The sequence below is a fragment of the Arachis hypogaea genome, chromosome 3 (genome assembly GCF_003086295.3).
Source record: "Arachis hypogaea cultivar Tifrunner chromosome 3, arahy.Tifrunner.gnm2.J5K5, whole genome shotgun sequence".
Taxonomy (NCBI): domain Eukaryota; kingdom Viridiplantae; phylum Streptophyta; class Magnoliopsida; order Fabales; family Fabaceae; genus Arachis; species Arachis hypogaea.
Genome location: NC_092038.1, coordinates 6,572,314 through 6,578,313, shown reverse-complemented (window position 1 = coordinate 6,578,313; position 6,000 = coordinate 6,572,314).

The following is a 6,000-nucleotide window of genomic DNA, read 5'->3' as shown; positions in this document are numbered from 1 at the left end:
TTTTTGGTAGCTGAACATAGTGTCCATAGCTTCCTAGACAAGGACCGAAGAAAGAAGAAAGCGATGCGAGAGAATAAACAACTTGGAAGGAAAGTAATTAAATGAGTTTATCAATTCAAGTGAAAAAGTATTTTTACTTCCCTAGTGGTTTAGCGTGTAGCATTAATCATAATGATTCCCATCAAATCAAGGTCAAATTCTCTCTCATGTTCCCCATGCTAGTGAATTAAATTTCAAATCCTTCCAAAGAGCGAAATGGAATCCGTTGGAAGCATTGAGACTTTTTCCTTGTTTCATGGATTCGGATAAAGCATGGAAACATTCAATAATGTTGGGCTTGGTAGCAATAGAGTTCATTTTGGCCCAACTAGTAACATTTGCTTTCCTGATTGATTTTTTGGATCAAGTATTAAACAAATAGGAAAGCTTTCATTTGGGATTGTAGTAACAATAACTCAATCTGGCCCAATAACAAGAATAATAATTCAGCCACAACAAATAAAATATTTTTGCATCAATGCTGAATGTACTTATAGAACACTTGGGCTTGCAATGATTTTTCTTTTATTTTCGGCCCATATTAAAAATCTGCATCACAAAATTATTAATTAACATATGTTAAATGAAAATCAAATTAATAATTTTGTAATTAATTATTTTAATAATATTTGTTCATTATCAAAATTAAATTAGAATTTTCCAAACTCATCAATCTCCCCCTTGATGACAAACATTATTAAAATTGAAATGGAAAAAAATTTAAAGATTGAGTAAAGAATACTCCCTTTGAATTTGAATTTCTTCCCCTTTCTAATTGTCACATGGCTCCCCCTTAATATATGCCATCTTTACCAAGGGAAGCTCTATACCTGTAACAATTTTAAATCAAGCTTCAAGTAACAATGTTATTCAGCATATTAATTTTGAAATGTTGAATGCTTGATTTATGGGCAGAGTTTGGTGATATACAAAACTCATTTGTTATCAGCACATTGATTATCTGCTCAATCTTTTACACACATCAACTAAGCACCAAAACAATGTTGTTCAAAAATTATTTTTCAGTCAAAATATCAGAGCCATATCATTCAAGTGAGGAAAATGTTTTTGAATCACGCATGATCAAAACATGGCAGCTGTTAGATATCACAGTTTAAAGGAACTGCCAAAAATAAGTTTTCAAACCAACATATTTACCAAGATGAATAAGAATATTCCTTTTTTTTTAATAAAAGTATGTTCATCAAGATAAATCAACATCCAGACATTCATATAATCAGAATAATATATTTGTCAAATAGCATCATAAACTACTAAATGCCAAATGCATTTTCAGCAGCAATAACCATAGTGAAACAAATGCACTATCAACATGCATTCTCTAAACAAGGGTGATCATAAATTTTCAATTGAAAATTTCATCCCCTGTTTCATCAGTTCCTCCCCTGTTTTTCATTAGTTTCAATTTCAATTTTGGAGACTAATTTTCCTCCCCCTTTTGTCATCAAGGGGCACCTGTACAAAATATGAAGAACACAACAAAATATCCATAACAAAGTAACAAGAGTGTATCAAAGTATCACAGAGCAGTGAGTATCAAGTCATGCTCATACAAAAAACAGATTGAGTCAAATGGAGCCAATATCAAATAAAAGTAAGCAAACAAACATCATTCATCAGAAAGATTGAATTCTGAACCAGAATCAGCTTCGTAATCCTCTGTTCCCATTTCATCATCAAAGCTCTTAATCATGAAGCCAACTTTGTCATGACATTTCTTCCAAGCCCTCTCCTGTTCATATTCCAATTTCCTGGCAGTCTTGTGGGATTTGAACATTAACTTGGACATGTTGCGCATCTCATTGAGAACCTCCCGAATTGATGCAGTAACATTTGAGAGTTCAGGATGGCTCTCCGTATCACTGAGAGATGGTTCAGAAGGGACAGATTTCTTGCCTTTCTTGCCCGAAATTCCTCCTCCTTTAATCATTGAAACCTTGTTCTCAACAGATTCATTAGTCAAATCAACCTTAAAATACTCAAATATACATGTGAGGAACATGCCATAAGGAAGATTAGCCTTTTTGGTACTTTTCGCTGCTTCCCACATATGACGTATCATAATATAAGCAAATGAAATTTGGGAAGAAGTAAGAAGAGCAAATAAAATGATAGAATCAGAAACTGTTACTCTGCGGTGAGAACCGCCTTGTGGAGTGAGAATGTGAGTGATAATACGGTGCAACAGAGAGTTCTCAGGGCCGAATGCTCGATGAGTTGGAATTAATCCATCCAAACCAGAGAGATTGACACAAATGTGTTGCAAGACAGTTTGCTGTGCAATGCCAACTTGATCGTCCCACTTATCAACCATGTACACTTTTGGCCCTTCATCTTCATATCCAAGAGCAGCGCCTATGGTTTGAGGATTGAGGGTCATGTAAACACGTTTGACGTAAGAGTAAATTGAGCCATCAATCAAACGCATGTTTGCATAGAATTCCCGGACTAGCCCCGGGTAAATAAATTTCTGAATGTGAATCAGTGGAGTCCACTTCAGAGTATCAAACATAGAAGTAAAGTTGATTCCTTTGGTGGCCAGTTTCTCAAGATTTACCAAGTAAGAAAGGCAGAGAGGACGTTTCAGCAACACTTCCTTGTGAAATTCATAGAAAGCACATGAGTAGAACCGAGAGGGATCAAAGTGAGAATGAGTTTTGTGAAATTTGTTCTTGAAATCGAGCGACTCCAAATTTGCAGGTTCTCTTGTATCATGCAGAACAAAGCTTTTCGGCCTTTTCTGAGAGCTTTTTGTGTGTGGAGTGGGTCTTTTCGGCGGTGATGGTGGTGGTGAGGTATGTGATTCTTCTTCTTCTTCTTGAACACTAGGTTCCTTGTTCTTTCCTCTCCCTGAAGATTTGTGAGCGATGACCTTGCGGCGCATGGTTTCGGTCCTTTTGGAAGGAGGTGATTGAGTAGAAGAGGAGGTAGAATGAAGATGGATATGTGTATGAGTTTGAGGTGATGAAAACGGTGGGCTTTTTGGAATGGTGGTTCGGCCACTTCTCTTGTGTGCCGTTTTTTTTTCATGGTAGGATGAATGGGGAAGTTGAATATGAAAGGGAGTGTCGAAAGAGAGTGAGGAGAGAAGGAGGTTAGTGGGGCAATTAATGTGGATTGGAGAGAGATGATGGGGAAGTTAATAACCATAATGGCGCGGTTATTAACCAAGGGGTTTTGAAAAAGGTGGTTTCCTATAATCAAGGGATTAGATGTAGAGAGGGATTTGATTTGACAATAACCACTTCCAATGAGATTTGAAATGACAATCAAAAATATTTTGATCATCATAAAATGAGGGATCAATAAAAATCAATGAGGGGTCAAACTAGATTTTGTGGGGCTCATCAGAGGCAAAGTCTGCGCAGCCTCCCCCTTAATCATATCTCCTTCAGCATGCCTTGTTTTTATCTCGTCCATTCCTACGAGATAAACCTGGACAGAATCAGAATTTCACAATTTTTCAACATGATTTAAATCAAACATTCCCAAACTTTTCCTTAACAAACAGAATCTATCTTCACAAAGGGGTTTTGTAAAAATATCAGTAAGTTGTTCTTCAGATTTTACAAATTGAATATCAATAGTACCCTTTTGCACATGTTCTCTAATAAAATGAAATTTGATTTCAATGTGCTTTGTTCTTGAGTGCAGAACATGATTTTTGGAAATATTTATTGCACTCATGTTGTCACAAAATAAGGGTATGCTATTGATTTTTAATTTGTAATCTTCCAATTGAGTTTTTAACCAAATTAATTGTGAACAACAAGCAGATACGGATATATATTCAACTTCAGCTATGGATAGAGCCACTGTGGCTTGTTTCTTACTTGACCACATGTTGAGTGAGCTTCCAAGGAAGCAACACATGCCCGAGGTGCTCCTTCTATCCACTCGATCTCCTGCATAATTTGCATCACAAAACCCTACTGCACAAAAATCATCAGATTTTGGAAACCACAAGCCATAATCATGTGTTCCCTTAATATATCTAATGATGCGTTTAACGGCCGATAAATGGGATTCTTTTGGGTGAGATTGAAATCTTGAACATACACCCACACTTTGAACAATATTTGGTCTAGAGGATGTAAGATACATTAATGAACCAATCATTCCCCTATAACGTGTCTCATCCACATTTTGGCCATCATCATCCTTTTCAAGTTTAGTGTTAGGATGAATTGGTGTTCCCATTGGTTTGGAATTCTCTAAGCCAAATTTCTTTATCAATTCTTTTGCATACTTGCCTTGGTGAATAAAAGTACCACTAGGAGTTTGCTTAATTTGGAGGCCAAGAAAGAAAGTTAGCTCTCCCATTAAACTCATTTCAAACTCACTAGTCATGAGTTTTCCAAACTCTTCACACAAGGACTCATTGGCTGATCCAAACACAATATCATCCACATAAACTTGAACAAGAAGGATGTCATCATTAGAAACTTTAATGAACAAAGTAGTGTCGGTGGTTCCCCTTTGAAAATAATTTTCTAATAGGAAGGCACTAAGCCTTTCATACCAAGCTCTTGGAGCTTGTCTAAGGCCATAAAGAGCCTTTGAAAGTTTGAAAACATGATTTGGAAAATCTTTATGTTCAAAACCGTGGGGTTGGGCCACATACACTTCTCTATCAATAAAGCCATTAAGGAAAGCACATTTAACATCCATTTGAAACATTTTGAAACCCTTATGGGCAGCATAGGCAAGAAGCAACCTAATTGCTTCCATTCTAGCTACCGGAGCAAAAGACTCATCAAAATCTATTCCCTCTTCTTGATCGTAACCTTGGGCCACTAATCTAGCCTTGTTACGAACAACTTGTCCATCCTCACCAAGTTTATTTTTAAACACCCACTTAGTACCCGTTACCTTCTTACCATTCGGATGAGGTACTAGTTTCCAAACCTCATTTTTGTCAAATTGAGCAAGCTCCTCTTGCATGGCCTTGACCCATGATGGATCTTCAAGAGCTTGTTTGACATTTTTGGGCTCCATTTGTGACAAGAGAGCAAAGTTGCTAGGTTCGGTTTGCCTTTTGGTGGAGGATCTTGTTGTTATTCCTTGAGAGGGATCACCAATGATGAAGTCATGAGGATAATCCCTCATAGACTTCCATTCTCTAGGCTTTCGGACAGGTGTAGAAATTTGATGAACTTCTGGTGGTCTCACTGTTTCAGTTGCTCGTGCCTCCTCAAGAGACAAAATGGAAATATCTCCTCCAATCTGACGAGACAAAACTGGGCTGACAGATTCTTCATTTTGCACAGATTTAGGATTTTCTTTATTTGTTCCATCTTCTTTACAATCTGAATCATTATCCTTCACAGTACTGGGAATTAAGTTAGAATCACAAAAAGTAACATGTATGGATTCCTCTATGGTTCTATATTCTTTGAGATAAACTCTATAGGCCTTGCTTGTGATGGAATATCCAACAAATATTCCTTCATATGATTTTGGATCAAATTTTCCAAGGTTTTCCTTATTGTTAAGAACAAAGCATTTGCATCCAAAAACATGGAAGTACTTAAGATTTGGAGGGGTTCCTTTCCATAGCTCATAAGGAGTTTTCTTTAACCCTTTTCTAATGATTGTTCTATTCAAACTATAACATGCTGTGTTCATAGCTTCAGCCCATAAAAATTTAGGAATTTCATTCTCACATAGCATGGCCCTAGTCATTTCTTGAAGGCTTCGATTCCTTCTTTCAACCACCCCATTTTGTTGGGGGGTTCTAGGACATGAGAAATTATGAGAAATCCCTAAGTCATCACATAATTTTTCAAAGTCTTGATTTTCAAATTCTCTTCCGTGATCACTTCTCAAATGGGCAATTTTCAAATCCTTTTCGTTTTGAATTTTCTTGCAAAGGGTGGAGAAAGCATAAAATGCATCATTCTTATGAGCAAGGAAAAGTACCCAACCAAATCTAGAGTA